Here is a 17,500-nt window from a genome sequence, read left to right on the forward strand (position 1 = left end):
TGCACTATTTTTGATGTGTGTGAATGATGGATCTGTTCCCTTTTATGGAAGTCACTCATCTGCAGAGAGTAGCGCGATTTAATTAGGGAGAACAGGATTTGTGCAAATGTCTCATCTCTCAACGATTTTAAACAAAGAGGCAAGATGACATCGCCAACAAAACTAATTTGCACTATTAGTCATGACGCATTTGCATGTAATTATAAAAAGTAGGCATGTAGTAAAGACACATCTGTGTTATTTTTATTCCATTTGGTTCAGGGGTAGGGAACCTATGGCTCGTGAGCCGGATCTGGCGCTTTTGATGACTGCATCTGGCTGTCTGATCAATCTGAGCTGACATTGCTTAACACGATAAGTAATGGATGATTCCACTTGTAATCACGGTGTTAAAAATAATGTTCAAAATGTAAAACATTCTCGTGCATTTTTAATCAATCCATCCATTTTCTACCGCACATTTTCAAGAAGTTGCGTTAATGGTAAGAAGTTATTTATCTGTTATTGGTTAGTGTGGGCCTTGCCCTCCTGGGGGTTTTTCAGACCACCAAGCACCGACATGAGAACCTAGGGCTGTGAATCTTTGGGTGTCCCACGATTCGATTCAATATCGATTCTTGGGGTCACGGTTCGATAATATATCGATTTTTTCGATTCGATTCTCGATTCAAAAACGGTATTTTTCCGATTCAAAACGATTCTGTATTCATTCATTACATAGGATTTCAGCAGGATCTACCCCAGTCTGCTGACATGCAAGCGGAGTAGTAGATTTAAAAAAAAAAAAAAGCTTTTATAATTGTAAAGGACAATGTTTTATCAACTGATTGTAATAATGTAAATTTGTTTTAACTATTAAACAAACCAAAAATATGACTTATTTTATCTTTGTGAAAACATTGGACACAGTGTGTTGTCAAGCTTATGAGATGCGATGCAAGTGTAAGCCACTGTGACACTATTGTTCGTTTTTATTATTTTTATAAATGTCTAATGATAATGTCAATGAGGGATTTTTAATCACTGCTATGCTGAAATTATAACTAATATTGATACTGTTGTTGATAATATTCATTTTTGTTTCACTACTTTTGGTTTGTTCTGTGTCGTGTTTGTGTCTCCTCTCAATTGCTCTGTTTATTGCAGTTCTGAGTGTTGCTGGGTCAGCTTTGGTTTTGGAATTGGATTGCATTGTTATGGTATTGCTGTGTATTGTTTTGTTGGATTGATTAAAAAAATAAAGAAATACAAAAAATAGATTCTTTAAAAATGAGAATCGATTCTGAATCGCCCAACGTAAACGATTCGATTCGTATTCAAATCGATTTTTTCCCACACCCCTATGAGAACCTGTTTCAGGGTTTATTTTTCAATAAGTCTCTCAGTTGCTTTCCAGCAATTGTCTTTTTCTCTTTCGTTCTCGCTCACGCTCTGGCTCCAGCCCCAACCACGTCCCTCCTCCTGGCTGCTGCTTATAACAGAGCGACAGGTGATTCGATAACAAGGCCCAGATGGGCCATCAACGCACCTGTCGCTGATTTCGAGGCCGATCCTGGCAACAACCCGCTTCGCTGCAGGCCCGCAGGCCACGCCCCCTCCTCAGTTAGCTTCAGAATAACAACGTTATTACAAAGAATAAGAGACCTATTCAGTGATGTGCGGTAAGGTTCATGGCTGGTGAGGCACTGACTTCATCACAGTCAGATTTATAAACATATGAACCCTATAGAGTATCTTATTCACCATTTGATTGGCAGCAGTTAACGGGTTATGTTTAAAAGCTCATACCAGCATTCTTCCCTGCCCACTCAGCATCAATGGTTGGAATTGGGGGTTAAATCACCAAAAATTATTCCCGGCCGCTGCTGCTCACTGCTCCCCTCACCTCCCAGGGGTTGAACAAGGGGATGGGTCGAATGCAGAAGACACATTTCACCACACCTAGTGTGTGTGTGACCATCATTGGTACTTTAACTTAATGTAGCAGGTACTTTAGCTATAGTATAGTATAAATAAATTACACTTATTATTATCATTATTAGCAATAATACTGCTAACATTAACAATATTAAATAGTCACATGTATGTAGAAAATAACAAACATGACCGTACACAGTGTTGTCACTATGACAGGTGTAACCGCGCTCCAGCTGCAGTGTTCATTCATTGTCTTTACTGTAGCATAAAAAATGCAGATGGCCTTAAAATGCCACAATACTCAGTCACCATATTTAAGTACCCAAAATAAAGACTCGACATAAATATAAATTCAATCGGATCAGAAACATTGGAGAAAACGTGATTAAAACCCGATGCTAACCGCCCATGGAAAATACATGGGTACGGCTAGTAGCTACTATTTGCGAACAAATTCACTTACCAACTCGGCTTAATACCTCAACATCAACACACTCTTCTGTCGCAACTCGGCCCTGATGGTCGGCACCTATAAGTTTACAATTAGTTGTAAAATGTTGGGCGGTGGTTTTTACGACATGCAGGCAAACGACAACTTTAAAACATACCGGCTTCAGATGTCCCCATGCAGGCCTAGCCGAGTAGTGCAAGAATGATCTCTGGGATCACTAGCGCCCTCTACCACCAGGAGGCCGGAGAACAGATGCCTCACATAGTGGGTCTTCACAGCCGTTTTATGATTGCCCAGCACAAGAAATACGTTACACACATACAGTATTTGACAAAATACACTGTAGATTATATACCTTAGCTAACTAAATTATGGAAATGTATAATATAATTCATATAGCAATACGGTCTCACTGCACAGCAGACAGCAGTTAGCCGAGTCATTGCGCAATCCACGGGAGGCTCAGATGGCTGTGACTCACCGCAAGTAATTCTCAGTATTTGAACGGCAAATGTGAAAATTCAGCGATTTTGAATAAAAAATAATTTGAAACTTGTGAAGTTAAATGGACAATAACTTTATAGTATAATCACTGGATACATATAACAATATAATTTTTTTTTTTTTTTTTTTTTTTTTTTTTCCTTTCCATGACTGCACGTCACTGGACCTATTATACTCTAGAAATGTTGATCTTACTTAAAAATGCCCGCGTTTAGATGTTTGCAGTGATAAAAAACTATTATATGTCTTTTACGTAAATACATTTTAAAATATTTGGCTTCTTGGCTCTCTCAGCCAAAAAGGTTCCCGGCCCCTGATTTAGTTAAATAAATGTTCTTCTTTCTTTTTTTTTACTACTTTGTGCTATTTTGTTCTATTTATTTTTGTCATTTTTTTTTTTTTCTAAAATGTAAATCTGGGCTCTAAGCAAGATTTTATTTGGAGGCCCCCCAAATCCCTTACTCCGTTACAACATTGTTTACACTTTATTATTTGTGTGAAACCATTTTTATAAATGTATTTTTAAGTGATTAATCTGAGAGAAAAAAAATCATTTGACAGCACACATTTCTATACTATAACAGTGTTTTTTAACCATAGGGCGGGGGCCCATTAAAAAAGTATCTGTTTCTCAGCACGGTGAAAGAGGGGTTAGTGCATGGGTGTCAAACTCTCATTTGGCCCTTGAGGCAATATCAAATTAACATTACAGCTGGCCCGCCGGTATTATACCTCATTCACCGCTAATACTCATACTTGCCAACCCTCCTGATTTTCAGTGCCCCTCTCCAAAGTCTCCCAGGGCAAACATTCTCCCGAATTTCTCCCGATTTCCAGCCGGACAACAATATTGGGGGCGTGCCTTAAAGGCACTGCCTTTAGCGTCCTCTACAATCTGTCGTCATGTCTGCTTTTCCTCCATGCAAAAAGCGTGCCGGCCCGTGTTACATGATATATGCGGCTTCTACACACACATAAGTGAATGCAAGGCATACTTGATAACAGCCATACAGGTCACACTGAGGGTGGCTGTATAAACAACTTTAACACTGTTACAAATATCCGCCACACTGTGAACCCACACCAAACAAGAATGACAAACACATTTTGGTTGAACATCCGCACCATAACACAACGTAAACAACTGAAAAAATACCCACAACACCTTGCAGCACTAACTCTTCCGGGACGCTACAATATACACCCCCAGCTACCACCAAACCCCAACCCCACCCACCTGAGCCCCGACATGAATGAACTACCATCCCAGAAAAGATCCCGGGTTTCTGGCTTGGGCACATCAGATTAGATCAGCGTGTCGCAAACTGAGCAGTAAAGAGGCCTGAATGGTGGATTTATTCATTGTTATTTTATTTTCTAATTTATTAGCCTGTGGAAAAAGTTAATGTTGATAGTTAACTCAGAAGCCGGCAGATAGAAAAGAGGCATTACATTTTTTATTTAAACTTTATTTAATATACCCTTTTTTTTGTTTTGTTTTTTGAAAGTTGATTTTGCACTATTCGGTTACATAAGCGTTGTTTGTTCCATATTCAGTGTTAAAGCAAATCAGTGTAGCAAACGGAGCAATAATGAACGTTTTATTCACGCACTTTCTCTTGCTACTTCAAGGTTTGAATGTTTGATTCATTCATTGTTATTTTTTTTTCAAATGTATTATTAGCCTGTGGAAAAAGTTTATTTTCATATTTACCTCAGAAGGCTGCAAATAGAAAAGAGGCATTACATTTTTATTTCAATTTTATTTGATGTGCCATTGATATTTTATAATTATTATTATCAATATTTGAAACTCGATTTTGCATGTCACTATAAAGTTATATAAGCCTTGCTTGTTCAATATTCAATGCAAAACTTGTTTGGGTCCCTATTAAAAGGTGAATTTGTTCAAGCTCGGCCCGCGGCTTTGTTCAGTTTTAAACTTTGGCCCACTCTGTATTTGAGTTTGACACCCCTGGGTTAGTGCATCTGCCTCACAATACGAAGGTCCTGAGCAGTTCTGGGTCCAATCCCAGGCTCGTGATCTCTCTGTGTGGAGTTAGCATGTTCTCCCCGTGACTGCGTGAGTTCCCTCCGGGTTTTCCGGCGGGCCCATTCTCTCACAAATGTACATTAAGTTAAAGTACCAATGATTGTCATAGGTGTGTGTGTGACAATCATTGGTACTTTAACTTAATGTAGCAGGTACTTTAGCTATAGTATAGTATAAATAAATTACACTTATTATTATCATTATTAGCGATAATACTGCTAACATTAACAATATTAAATAGTCACATGTATGTAGAAAATAACAAACACGACAGTACACAGTGTTGTCACTATGACAGGTGTAACCGCGCTCCAGCTGCAGTGTTCATTTATTGTCTTTACTGTAGCATAACAAATGCAGATGGCCTTAAAATGCCACAATACTCAGTCACCATATTTAAGTACCCAAAATAAAGACTCGACATAAATATGAATTCAATCGGATCAGAAAGATTGGAGGAAACGGGATTAAAACCCTGTTGTCCTCTGTGTTTTTTGTACACTTTGATTTCTATTTTACTGTTTTAATTGATTTTACCCTTTAAAATAGTTTTTAATCATATTTGTTTTTATATTGTTTTTTTTTTTTTTTTTATATTGGTTTTATATTTATTTATTTTTTGTCCATCCATCCATCCATTTTTTGTTTTTATTCAGTCATTGGTGGAGCATAATATTGTTGTTTTTTTAATATTGTTTTTAACATGGCTGTGCAGCACTTTGGAAACGTTATTGTTGTTTAAATGTGCTATATAAATAAAGTGGATTGAATTGGATTGCTAACCGCCCATAGAAAATACATGGGTACGGCTAGTAGCTACTATTTGCAAACAAATTCACTTACCAACTCGGCTTAATATCTCAACAACTACTTCGGCTGGCCCATTCTCTCACAAATTTTTGTAAAAACAGTCTTCATGCCTAATTGCTTGATTTGATACACCTGTGGCCAGGCCAATTGATTAAGACACCTGATTCTGGTTATTTGGATGGGTGGCCAAATACTTTTGGCAATCTAGTGTATCTACATGTCCCCCTGTGCCGCCAGTTGAGAAGCCCTGACATAGACCTATGCCAGGTTCTGGTCCTGCTTTTCTGTATGCGATGATTTCGTTTTTCAAACAACAAACTCCATTTTGTACTTTGTGCGTCGTTCAACTGTTGAATTTGTCCCGACAGGACGAGTCGCTGTCAGTTTTACTTCCTGTCGTCTCCCCCCCCACACACAGTGTATGAGTTCCTGTTATTGTCATTAATGAGCCACATTAGCGGGTCCTGAGTTGTGAAGCCAACTCCACGTTGCTTGATTGAGTGCGAATCGCTTTTAGCGTGTTTAATTAGGTGTGATGCATCGCCTGCCGCCCCCCCCAACCCACCTGAAAAAAAGGAGAAAAAAAGCCAAATCTTTTTTGTGATCCTCCACACCGAGACTGTCTTTGTGATGATCCTTGCAGATTTCCCCGGAGACCGCTGTCGTCCCGCCGACTGCAAGCGACGCTTCCTTGACTTGTTAGGCTTGGCAGCAATGTGGAACCAAAACAAGCCCAGAGGAACATTACGGTAAGCCCCCCTCCCCCCTTCCCCCATCATCCGACAAACACACACTTCAAATGAGTCTTGTGACACTAAGTAGGAGAGTGTTTTTTTCCGCGTCTGCCCTGGGATTGACAGGACCACCTGAGTGCACTTGAACTCACCTCGCTCTCTCTTACGTTGGCCTCCTCTCCAGAACGCCTGACTGGTGACTGCGATAAGCTGGTGTTTGTTTTGGTTTTTCGATGACACCATCCCACATACTGCGTGATGCACAGGATGCCTGCAATCTGATGGACCAGTCTGGGTTTGGGGGTTGCCAGGTGGAACGGTACATTTCGGACTGCATTGTGAAATTTGGTGGAGGAGGAATTATGGTGTGGGGTTGTTTGTCAGGAGTTGGGCTTAGCCCCTTAGTTCCACTGAAACTAACTTTGAATGCTCCAGGATACCAAAACTTTTTGGATAATTCCATGCTCCCAACCTTGTGGGAACATTTTGGAGCGGGCCCCTTCGTCTTCCAACATGACTGTGAACCAGAAGAGATATTAATGCATCTACAGTAGTTGTCACACTCGTTTTAACTTGCCACCAGAGGGAGCTGTCTCAAATTGTTGTGTGGAAAAATGGACGGCCATCGAGGTCAGTGTTCGTTCACCTTCCAGGGATGGGAATCTTGGGCGGCGTGGATTAGATGGTAGAGCGGCCAGACATAGACTTGGGGGTTCCCGGTTCGAATCCAGCTTCCGCCGTCCTGGTCACTGCTGTTATGTCCTTGGGCAAAACACTTCACCCCCCTTGCTCCCAGTGCAAAATGTAGCTTAAGGGTAGATAAAGGGTTTCTCAATGTAAAGGGCTTTGAGTCATTAGAGAAAAAGCACTACAAAAATATAGAATAGAATACAATAGAGTTGTATTGCCATTATTGCCGTGAACAGGTTCAAAGAACAACAAAATTGGGGCAGATCCCCTCAAGTGCATACACAATAATTTGGTAATATAAATAGAAAAAAAGATAGAAAATAAGATATGTATTTATATATATATATATATATATATATATATATATATATACATATACACATATAACACTATTGCACATTATAAAAATAAAAATGTCATGATCTGCTGCCCGAATCATGTCTTATTCTGGTTTTGGTTCCGTTTTGTATCACATCTTGTTAGTGTTTGTCTTCCTTAGTTCCTGGTGGCACTTCCTGTTTGTTCCGTTTCCATAGTCACGCATTAGTGTCACCTGCCTCTTGTTTTTTACGCGCACCTGCCTCATGATTACCACCTTTATTTAAGCTTGCTTTTTCTGTTCATTCACTTTCACATCCTAGTTTCTGTTCCGTGCAACAGGTGACGACGCTGTTTCCCAAATTTGGTAAAGAACTGTTTCTTGTACTTGCTAGCTTCCGCGCTATGCTTCTATTGTTTGTTCCCTAGCTCACATGCTAGCGCTTTTAGTTCTTTCCAGCTCCCATGCTAGTTCTGTTTGTTTTGCCTTTAGTGGCTTGTGCAAGATTTTCTGTTCTTACTCTGTTTTGTAGCATAGATAAATCATCATTTCGTACCTTCACGCTGTGTCCAATCGGACATAACAGAGAGAACGAACCCGCACCACTATGCCAGCTAACCGTCACAAAAAAGATATGACACATGAGGACATAATGGACACATTGGGCTCACTCAGTGCCTGTTTAATGCTACTTTGGCTCTTGGGTAAAAAAAAATGTTTTAGTCTATTTGTGCCCGCTTTTAGCACCCTATCAAATTTGATCAAATCAAATTTAAAGGAGCCATATGTACCGTATCTTCCTGACAATAAGGCACAATGCCGATGAATGGTCTATTTTTGATCTTTTTTTCATATATTAGATGCACGGGATTATAGGGCACATTAAAGGAGTCATATTATTATATATTTTTTCTAAATTAAAAATTGTGGTCTACATAACATGTAATGATGGTTCTTTGGTCAAAATGTTGCATAGATTATATTTTACAGATCATCTTCAAGCCAGGCAGCACGGTGGGAGAGAGGGGTTAGTGCGTCTGCCTCACAAGATGAAGGTCCTGAGTAGTCCTGGATTCAATCCCGGGTTTGGGATCTTTCTGTGTGGAGTTTGCATGTTCTCCCTGTAACTGTGTGGGTTCCTTTGGGGTACTCCGGCTTCCTCCCACCTCCAAAAACCTGCACCTGGGGATAGGTTGATTGGCAACACTAAATTGGCCCTAGTGTGTGAATGTGTGTGTGAATGTTGTCTGTCTATTTGTGTTGGCCCTGTGATGAGGTGGCGACTTGTCCAGGGTGTACCCCGCCTTCCGCCCGATTGTAGCTGAAATAGGCACCAGCGCCCCCCACAACCCCAAAGGGAATAAGCGGTAGTAAATGGATGAATGGATGTTCACTGCTTACTTGAGACATGTTGCAATCATAGTGCCTACACTTATCTCTTATGTTTGACTGCCATCTCCTGGTCACACATATCCTCACACCATGTACCAAATAAATTAGCTTGGAGGTGAGTAAACTCAACCAAACTTACTCCTTACATTAGACGCATCGGGTTTTAAGGCGCAATGTCGAGTTTTGAGGGAAAAAAAAGGATTTTAAGTGGGCCTTACAGTCTGGAAAATACAGTAATAATTTCATATCATCATTAAATGGCCCTGATATGTCAAAAGGCATAAACATATGTTCTTTTTGAACACCTCTGTGACGGACTCAAGCTGTCGTCTTGCGGGTTCCAGGGACCACCAAGGAAGGACATGGCTTTGAGCAGGTGTAGACTTCTTTATTCTATATTAAGCAGTCTTTTGCGTGTTGCTTTTCAGCCTTCCTCGTTGTCTGCGTCTGCCTGTCGCTCTCTTCCGGGTTGCACGCGCTGCTGCTTGTGTTGTCGTCTCTCCCTCTCGTTCCTTCGTTGTGAAGTGAAGTGAATTATATTTATATAGCGCTTTTCTCTAGTGACTCAAAACGCTTTACATAGTGAAACCCAATATCTAATTTTTACATTTAAACCAGTGTGGGTGCTACTGGGAGCAGGTGGGTAAAGTGTCTTGCCCAAGGACACAACGGCAGTGACTAGGATGGCAGAAGCGGGAATCGAACCTGCAACCCTCAAGTTGCTGGCACGGCCACTCTACCAACTAAGCTATACCGCCCGTTGTTTGGGTTGCTCTCGCTCCGCACCATCACCAGCCTCTTTCTCTCCTCTTTCTTCCCTTTTATACAGTGAGAGGAGATACATTAATCGTGTACAGGTGCGCGATCCACACACCTGATCTCATTTGTGACGTCGCTCCCGGCACGCCCCGCCTTGCCGCTCGCTCGCCATCCCCGCCTGCTCGCCGCCATCTTGTGCCCTGCCTCTCTGTCGGACCGTCGGCTCCGCCTCTCTACATATATAACTGATAACAGTAGTTAATGTCTCCATGCCTAAGTGCTTGATTTTATACACCAAGTGATTAGGACACCTGATTCTGATCATTTGTATGGGTGGCCAAATACTTTTGTTCAATATAGTGTATATAAAGTATGAACAAGTTTCAAATAACCATAGTTTCATCTGACTTAGAGATACAAAGTTACCAGTAACAAATGTGTCCGCATCATTCAACTCACTGCGTAATCACCTTGACAGTTGTGGCCACTAGGTGCCGCCAAAAACAATTACCACTCCACTTCAACCTGACGACAGCATAAGTAAATTCCATCCATCCATCCATTTTCTACCGCTTATTCCCCTTTGGGCGCCTATCTCAGCTACAATCGGGCGGAAGGCGGGGTACACCCTGGACAAGTCGCCACCTCATCGCAGGGCCAACACAGATAGACAGACCACATTCACACTCACATTCACACACTAGGGCCAATTTAGTGTTGCCAATCAACCTATCCCCAGGTGCATGTCTTTGGAAGTGGGAGGAAGCCGGAGTACCCGGAGGGAACCCACGCATTCACGGGGAGGACATGCAAACTCCACACAGAAAGATCCCGAGCCTGGATTTGAACCCAGGACTGCAGGAACTTTGTATTGTGAGGCAGATGCACTAACCCCTCTGCCACCGTGAAGCCCCTAAGTAAATTCCAGACGGTGGATAATAAATAGGTTTTGTTAATATCCCACAGTAGGGAATGATAAAAGTGTGTATGCATCGTGCTGATATGGTGTCTGACCGATATTGGTATCAAATCGAATGTAAAAAAAAATAGTTGTATCAGCACACCCCTAGTTGTTACATGACCGCGACAGCAAGAAATTCCATTTGGGGTTAGTTGTCATATGTACTCATATATTCCTACATGTACTGTAGACACATATACAGCAGACTGACCTAAAATGTTCATATTTCGCTTTCATTTTGTGTTAAGACATATTCATTTATGTATTTGTCAACTCCAAAAAAAAAAAATCCCATTAAAAGGTGTGTGAGAACTGTCATCGTGATGAGGTTGCTAGTCACAGTGACTTGGACAGTGAGTTACCTCATCGCTACAACGAGGTGGAACATGAATTGGATGTAGAAATGACTAATCAAATATGTTTTGATGATGAGCAATGTAAAATGTGTCATACTGGAGCAGGCTCCTTACCAGGAATAGGTACCAAATTTGGTAATTTTATACAGTAGGTACCCACCGAAGTCCGTCGTTATTACACATTCAGTAACATTCTCGTAAAATCCAATTATGCCTTATTTCTATACATTTGTTTTGCAGCACCGACTCAAGCACTTGGCCGGGAAACAAACAGTCAAGCACTGAGAGCGGACTCAGCTGGAAGTGCCCCTGGGTAATGTTGCAATTTTCCATGCCAACAAAGCAAGAACAAATGTGCTCAAAAGTACATTCAAGCTACACTAGTTCAATGGTAATTTACATTGGATTTGTCATACCCAGGCTACCGATTAGCATTGGCGATTTTACAGTACATTGCGTGCTCAGCACCCCCAAATTTTGGTAATGAAAACCACCTTACATTCACCTTGCAATCAATCAAAGTTTATTTATATAGTGTTATGTACAGAGGAGGGACGGAGGTGGTTCACAAGGTTTAGTTAAACCTTTAATGATTACATGGCGTGTGTATGCTACTCTAAGTGAATGAGTGTTGACTATGTGTAATATTAATCGTGGAAATGTTACCAGGGTTTGTTGTCTGTGAGTGTTGGTTGTATCCTTCGTCGAATCCAGAGGGGCAAGGCGAAGAGGAAGTTGGTGAGCAGGCAAGAGTTTGGGGGCAGGAGCGAGGCAGCGTGGTCTGGGTCCGAGCAGGGAGGTCGTGGATCGAGGAAGGCAGTTAGGAATCCGGATGGATGTCGAGAGGCAAGGTACGATCGTGGAAGACAGGGGAGTCACTGTGGAAGACACAAGGGACATGAACAAGGGAGACACAGAGAGAGCAAAGAGCAAAGCACAGGGGAGGGAATGCCAGACGTAATGCTTACTGGGAAGATAGCGACGTTCTGGCAAAGGTTCCTCGGGTCTGCTGGTCTTTATGCCGCTCCCTTTCATCAAGTTCAGGTGTGTCGATTATTGATTGAGTGCAGGTTCGTTGCTGCGTGGGCGTGCTGCGCTCAGCACCAGCAGGGATGTCTCTGAGCATGCTGTCAGCGGAGGCAAGTCTTAGCGCGTTGACAGAGGAGGCGCCTGTCAACGAGGAAACGCGGGTTCAACTCCGCGTCATGACATATAGCCCTAAATCACAAGTGTCTCAAAGGGCTGCACAAGCCACAACGACACAAGTCCCTCAGATTCCCTCAGAATCTACAGCTGGTGTGTAATAAGTACAACACTTACAGTGTAAACACTTTGTAGGACTTAACAAAAGACAAGTCGGGGACGTTCAACAGACCGTAGTCTATACATTACTGCCCCTAACGTTTTGCATTTGCAACTGCATTAAAAGTCCATTACATAATACTTGCAAATGAGACACAAAAGTGTAAGAAAATATGAAAACAATGTGATGATTTTTTTCTTCTATTTTTAAAACGCCTCATGTTGATCTACATTGCCTGTAATAGTGGTTCTTTTTGTCCAAATTTTGCATAGATTTTGTTTTAAAGACCTTTCTTCAAGCCGCGTTTTGGCTACCTCCAAAAATTATTTGTTTTGAGAGGCCTAGTGGTTGTCGGCTCAAAGAGAAAAACAACATGTAGGGATGTATAAAAATGAAAGAAGGAAGGGGGGGACTGTGGGTGGAAAAAGTAAATGGTAAATGGGTTGTACTTGTATTGCTCTTTTCTACCTTCAAGGTACTCAAAGCGCTTTGACACTACTTCCACATTTACCCATTCACACACACATTCACACACTGATGGAGGGAGCTGCCATGCAAGGCGCTAACCAGCACCCATCAGGAGCAAGGGTGAAGAGTCTTGCTCAGGACACAACGGACGTGATGTGGTTGGTACTAGGTGGGGATTGAACCAGGGACCCTCGGGTTGCGCACGGTCACTCTCCCAACTGCGCCGAGTACTTCCTATTTCGTGCTTTGAACCGGATGTATAACTGTTCATAGCGTTTCTGCTCAAAAGCATTTTTCGTTCATTACTCCAAGCAGCATTTGTGAGTTTTACAATATAGTCAAAACAGTTTATACTTCCTAAACCGTCTCGTGTAATGTAAGTAGGAGTGTTTTCATGCAATATTTGTGCGTGCTATCGTAACGTAATCAAGCTAGCGTCGTTTGCTTTCGCGAGTATGCTAACACGTTTACAAGTGTCTGTGTTAGTATTATTAACTCACAATGGCATTTTCTTTGTATCGTTTTAGTTTCGTAAATTTGCCAAAATGTCATCTTCCGCAGCTAGTGAGTCTATGACAATGCTTCTGTTTTGTTTGCTAGTCCGTTTTACTGCTTCATTAGAGACACCGTTTGGACACAATTAAGGTATTTGAATAAACATTCGCAAAATCTTTCGTACAGGTATATATCTGCTGCTTATAGATTTGTGTGGGTAATATATGTTAAAATGTTTTTAAATAAAAATAATCATAGATAATAAAATAATTATCTATAATTTGGTAAGGGCAGCTCAAATACTTTCAATGGCCTGGAAAATACGGTACCTATATTGTACATTCCTTCATTTTCTATACAGCTGGAGCCTACCCCAGCTAATAGGATGCTCAACTCTGCTTGCATTATTCTGACTGTGTGGGAGTTTTGTTATGCAATGGCATTGACTGGCAATTTAGGCAGCTCAAACAGTGTAAATACAGCTAATAAAAGTGCAAAAATGCATACTCGTGCTTTAGTTTGAGCGTCCTGTTTTGTGCGCGATGACTCACAACCACATCGTGGTGGAGGGACAGTGATGTGCAGTCAGTGTATTTTGTCAACTACTGTATGTGTGTAACGTATTTCTTGTGCTGGGCAATCATAAAACGGCTGTGAAGATCCACAATGTGAGGCACCTGTTCTCCGGCCTCCTGGTGGTAGAGGGCGCTAGTGATCCCAGAGAACATACTTGCACTACTCGGCTAGGCCTGCATGGGGACATCTGAAGCCGGTATGTTTTAAAGTTGTCGTTTGCCTGCATATCGTAAAAACAACCGTGCAACATTTTACAACTAATTGTAAACTTATAGGTGCCGACCATCAGGGCCGAGTTGCGACGAAAGAGGGTGTTGATGTTGAGATATTAAGCCGAGTTGGTAAGTGAATTTGTTTGCTAATAGTAGCTACTAGCCGTACCCATGTATTTTCTATGGGCGGTTAGCATCGGGTTTTAATCCCGTTTCCTCCAATGTTTCTGATCCGATTGAATTTATATTTATGTCGAGTCTTTATTTTGGGTACTTAAATATGGTGACTGAGTATTGTGGCATTTTAAGGCCATCTGCATGTTTTATGCTACAGTAAAGACAATGAATGAACACTGCAGCTGGAGCGCGGTTACACCTGTCATAGAGACAACACTGTGTACTGTCATGTTTGTTATTTTCTACATACATGTGATTATTTAATATTGTTAATGTTAGCAGTATTATCACTAATAATGATAATAATAAGTGTAATTTATTCATACTATACTATACTATACTATACTATACTATACTATACTATACTATACCAGCTAAAGTACCTGCTACATGAAGTTAAAGTACCAATGATTGTCACACACACACTAGGTGTGGTGAAATTTGTCCTCTGCATTCGACCCATCCACTTGTTCAGCAGCCGGGAATCATTTTTGTTGATTTAACCCCCAATTCCAACCCTTGATGCTGAGTGAGCAGGGAAGAATGCCGGTGTGAGCTTTTAAACATAACCCGTTAACTGCTGCCAATGAAATGGTGAATAAGATACTCTATAGGGTTCATATGTTTATAAATCTGACTGTGATGAAGTCAGTGCCTCACCAGCCATGAACCTCACCGCACGTCACTGTGGAGGGATATATAAAAAGGAAGGAGGCCCGGCTGCAAATCTGGCACCATACGCTGGCCAAGGTTAAACTTCTACCGAGTCTTTATCCCTCCAATGCTAAATCCTGGACATATCCATGTATATATTAACAAAAAAATGCTTTTCTATTTTATATCATGTTAATACTTTCATTGCTGCTTCCAGCCCTTTTAAACAATAGAGATTCAAGCCGGCCATACAGTAAGTCACGTTACAGGCTGCATCGCTAACGGAAAAACAAATTATATTACTAACTCGTCCATTGCCAAACACAGTAAGGCACCGATCCAACTAAAATTTGTTTTTAGAAAAATCATTCTTTATTTTTGTCATGATCCGTGTTTTCGTTATGTTCTGCTAGTTTTGGACTCCCTTAGTTCCTGTTTTTGTGCACCCTTGTTGGTTACCATGGTTACTTATTATTTCCACCTGCCTCTGATTAGTGTTCGGCACATTCACCTGCTGCCGAGCGCTAATCAGAGAGCTATTCACGTTGCTCGCCACATTCGGTCTGGCGTCATTGTTCGCTTCATGCCTTGTCCACATAAGATTTGTTTGCGTCCTGTTACGTAAGTTTTACTTGTGTCCTAGCCCATGCTAAGTGTTTAGCTTCAAGTGTGATTGGCACCTTTTTCCGTCAGGTTGTTTTCTGTTTTTTTACCTCTTTGAGTTTTTTCCAAGATTAAATCATGTCCTATCCGCAATCGTCCGTTTGCATCCTGGTAGAACAAACCGCGCAGTAAGCTGCAACCCTGTTAAGGTCTTGGTCTGGGAGGGTGGCCCCAAGATGCAGAAACGGGAGACAAGGTGGAATTACAAAAGATGACACATTTTACTGAGACAAAAAGGGTTAACTGAGGGCGTTGGGGCAGAAGCGCACACCATATAATCTGGACAATAATAGGTTCCTCAGAGGTCGGCCGGAGAAATGGCCAGGGCACACTGAGCAGGGCAAGAGTTCAACAAATGAATCCCCTCTAACTCAAGGAGGCTGGGAAATAAGCAGAGAAAGCGTCAGGGAATTCAGGACTAAATAGTGACAACATACCAAGTCTGGTGAGGTCAATAAGGCGCATAGAAAAACTGGCGAGGCCAAGCTGTCAGTGACGAGCCTAAATAGTGGCGGGCTAATTGAGAGCAGTTGTGCCCCTTGCCGAGGATGAATAAATGATTACACAGGTGCAGAAAAAAAGGGAGAAGGCAGGATAAAACTAAAACACAACAGTACCCTGTTGTAACAATTTTGTTGTAGGAAGGTGATACTGTGGGTTTACATTAGAAGGCTAAGGTAGCTACACAAAAAATTAAGCAAACATTGAGGTATCACATTTCTAACCTACTGTCTTTACTTACCGTTTCATTGTCTCCTCATCTTTTTGTGAAAGTTTTTTGGTGAAGCAGGACTCTTCTTTGCACACTCTTAGAGCGACTTTTTCACAGTTGAAAGCACATTTTCACGAATCGTAAAAATGAAAAGTAAGGTCTTTTTTTACTTCAGATGAGGCTGAAATTGTATGTAGTGACTTGTGCTGGTTAAAGCAACCAACAGCAGAGCATTTTTTTCACTGGGGTTTCATTGTGGAAATGTTGTGTGGTAGAACCGGTGACCGCCGACTCGCACAAGGATGTTTGGGTCGATTTCTACCATATATGGATAATGCGCTGACATCACACTTGGGACAAACGTCACACTTGGGGCAAATACAAAAGGCTCAATTGGAGGAAATATGTAGGATCTCAAGTGTTATGATCCGCTGCCCGGATCATATCATATTCTGGTTTTGTTCCGTTGTTGTATTATATTCTTTTAGTGTTTGACTTCCTTAGTTCCTGGTTTATTCTGTTACCATAGTAACGCAATTGTTTTCACCTGTCACTTGCTCCTGACGCACACCTGTGATTACTGATTACTGCCCTGATTTAAGCTTGCCTGCTTTGTTCTCTCGTTCACGCTTCGTAGTTTGTGTTACACGCAACAGTGACGACCTTGATTCCCAATTCTGGTGACCAGTTTAGTACTTGTTAGCTTCTGCGTTATGCTTTTGGTTTTTTCTAGCTCCCATGCTAGTTCTGTTTGTTTTGCCTTCTGTGCCTTGTGCAAGTTTTCTGTTTCATAGTCCGATTTAATTTTAAATAAATCATCATTTCTTACCTTCACGCTGTGTCCGAGCCCGGCTGCATCAAGAAAGAACGACCCGCATCACCACCATACCCCGCACTCATCACAGCAAGGTTGTTTTGATAAATATCTCTGTAATGCCTCCAGGGTTTGATTTCAGATTTTTGAGACCTATGCAGATCCGAATTACACAACAGCAAGTACCAACAGGTAAGAACATGTAGTTTTGCATAATAGGGTAACTTTAATGTTAAATATAGCAAATTGAGATTTTGACATTTGACATATTTTCAAGAAGGAAAACATGCACAAAAGTACCAAAAACTGGTACCCGTATTGATTTCCAGGTACTAGGATTGGGAAAGGTACCCATTTCTACTCTTTCCTATCCTGACCAGGCTGTGTGAATGTGTTCCCCTTTTTTCCAAAGTTTGTTGTGAAGCCATGGATGACATGGAGAAAACTGTGAAGATGAATCCCGGAAGGGTTCTTCTAGGA

General features: G+C 41.4%; 2 long non-coding RNA genes across 4 annotated transcripts in view; one reads left to right on the top strand and one right to left on the bottom strand.

Moving 5' to 3' along the window:
* The first annotated feature begins 6,378 nt into the window (after positions 1 to 6,378).
* Positions 6,379 to 11,680, top strand: LOC133559503 (uncharacterized). The gene is made up of 2 exons (XR_009808190.1): positions 6,379 to 6,484; positions 11,187 to 11,680. It is a non-coding gene; the product is annotated as an uncharacterized LOC133559503 (long non-coding RNA).
* LOC133559484 (uncharacterized) overlaps positions 11,453 to 17,500 on the bottom strand; it is an 83,778-nt gene continuing 77,730 nt past the window's right edge. The window contains exons 1-3 of one of the 3 annotated variants that reach the window (XR_009808182.1): positions 17,036 to 17,178; positions 11,915 to 12,116; positions 11,453 to 11,824 (exon numbers count right to left, since the gene is read on the bottom strand). This is a non-coding gene — a long non-coding RNA (uncharacterized LOC133559484). Of the gene's footprint in view, positions 11,825 to 11,914; positions 12,117 to 17,035; positions 17,179 to 17,500 lie in introns of those variants that run through there. The other 2 variants (XR_009808185.1, XR_009808183.1) reach the window with 2 other exon arrangements.

Source organism: Nerophis ophidion, linkage group LG01 (assembly GCF_033978795.1).
Source record: "Nerophis ophidion isolate RoL-2023_Sa linkage group LG01, RoL_Noph_v1.0, whole genome shotgun sequence".
Lineage (NCBI taxonomy): Eukaryota > Metazoa > Chordata > Actinopteri > Syngnathiformes > Syngnathidae > Nerophis > Nerophis ophidion.